This window comes from Tenrec ecaudatus, chromosome 8, assembly GCF_050624435.1.
Source record: "Tenrec ecaudatus isolate mTenEca1 chromosome 8, mTenEca1.hap1, whole genome shotgun sequence".
Classification (NCBI taxonomy): Eukaryota; Metazoa; Chordata; class Mammalia; order Afrosoricida; family Tenrecidae; genus Tenrec; species Tenrec ecaudatus.
In genome coordinates, this window is record NC_134537.1 from 10,033,854 (window position 1) to 10,036,147 (window position 2,294).

Genomic DNA, 2,294 nt, shown 5'->3' on the forward strand with positions numbered 1-2,294 from the left:
AGAGAAAGTAATAAAAGGCATCCAGATAGAAAAGAAGAAAATAAATCTCTCCTTTTTTGCAGATGCTCTGATCTTATTATATATAAAAAAGTAACAAGAGTGAAAAACTATTCGAATGAATAAAGCAATCTAACAAGGTCGTTGGGTATCAGATCAAAATACAAAAATCAATTGTGTATGCTTCCAATGAACAAATTGAAAATGAAATGAAGTAAACAGTGCCATGTAAACACAGTCAAGAAGAGTGAAAATTGTGAGAGGGCCGGCAAGATGGCGGCACCCACGTAGCTCTTCTGCGGGGCTGGGGGCTGCCGTTCCTGGACAGCCTGACCGTGCTGACCTATGCCAGACTCACTGGCGCTGCACTCAAGGTGCACACGATCACCAACCCCTGGCGGGGCCCTTCAGGCACCAGTCGCGGAGAGATCACAACACCACACAAGATCATCGCCCTCCTTCAGAAAGAGAAGTGCCATGCCGACTACGACCTGCCAGCCCGCAGAGGGCAGTCACCCAGGCCTTCATGTCCCTCTTGGGAGAGAAGCTGCTTCCGGTGCTGATACATACATTTTTGGGTAGACGCCAAGAACTATGGGAAGTGACCCGGAAGTGGTACGCAGAGCCGATGCCCTTTCCTCTCAACTTCTTCCTGGCGGGCCGCAGCTGCTGCGTGGGGAACCCCGGCCGGAGAAGGAGGCAGAGCTGGACAAGGCGCTGTACCAAGAAGCTCAGGAGTGCCTGACCCTTCTCTCGCAGCGCCTGGGTTCTCAGAAATTCTTCTTTGGAGATGTCCCCGCCTCCCTGGACACCTTTGTCTGTAGCTGCTTGGCCCTGTTGCTACAGACCCAGTTGCTACAGACCCAGCTGTCCAGCAGGAAGCTACAGGCCCACCTCCGGGGGCTGCACAACCTCTGTGCTTACTGTAGCCACACCCTCAGCCTCTACTTCCTCTGGGAAGGAGCTGAGACGCCACCCCCACGTCCAGGCCCAGACACCGAGGAGGAGCCCTACCAGGTGGGCTGTGCCCTGCTCAGCGGCATTGTCTCCATCCAGCAGGCAGCGCCAGCTCCATCTGCAGGGCCCCGAGCCCTGGGCATGCCTGAGGAGGATGAAGAGGAATAAGTCTTCCTCACCCCCCAGGACTGAATTTTCTACTGTCATGCATTCCAGAGGTGGTATGCCCCCACCCCACTGTGTCAGCACAGCCAGAAGTGGGGCACCGCACCTCAGAATCAACTTGCTCACGGACTGGAAAAAGAAAAAGAAATAAAAAGAAAGAAAGAAGAGTAAAAATTGTAGAAATAAATGTAACAAACGTAAAACATATACTCCGAGAAAACAAATGTTGAAATATACCCAGGAAGACCCAAATAAATGGCATATCCTAGGTTCATATAGTACAAGATTAGTATTTTTAAGATGGCCACACTATCCAAATTAATTTCTAGATCAATGTAAACCCTGTCAAAATTCCAGCTGATTTTTTTGGTAGAAGTTGGTAAAATTGATTCTGAAATTTATATGGAAACTCAGAGAGCCCAGAACAGCAAACAACAACAACAACAACCTTCAAACAGAAGAAAAGCGCTTGAGGGATAGGTCTGTCTTTTGACTGCAATTGTGGTCACACAAATTCACACACATTCGAAATAAAATGACAGCACTGTGAATAAACACACATCATGCCAAAGTCAATTTCCTGGTTTGATCTTATGTTATCATTATATAAGATATGACCAGTGGAACAACACAGTTGAAGGGCATGTAGGACTTGGCTGTACTATCTTTGTAACTTAGTGTGAATTGTTGATCATTGAGATCAGTTCCCCCTTTCTCCCTTTCCCTCCCCCTCTTCCCCCTACCCTTCAGGTAGCACTCTTCCCACTCCTGTTCCTGCGTTCTGTGTTTTGTGAGCTCCCGTCCCTTTCTATACCTCTGTACACAATGATCGACACATAACCACACACCCCTCTACAGGGGGAAGAACAACAGAAAACATGGGGGAAGGGAGACAGCCGTCGGTGTGAGAGGTGAAAATAACAACAATGTGCAATCTAGCAGGGGGTTATGAGGGTGGGGCAGAGGGGGGGCTAGGAAGGGGCAGAGAGCTGACACCAAGGGCTGAATAGAAAGTAAATGTCTAGACATGAACAAGGGCAGCATATGCACAACATGCCTGATTCAGTTGTAAGGATTGTGATAAGAGTTGTACGAGCCCCTAGTAAAATGATTTTTTTAAAGATTTAGATTCTGAAGCCCATGGGAGCACTTACACTCTGTCTTATGGGGTCGCT

General features: G+C 48.2%; 1 pseudogene; it reads left to right on the top strand.

The window, feature by feature from the left end:
* Positions 1-270: 270 nt before the first annotated feature.
* On the top strand, positions 271-1,122 carry LOC142454203 (metaxin-1 pseudogene; annotated as a pseudogene).
* Positions 1,123-2,294: the final 1,172 nt, after the last annotated feature.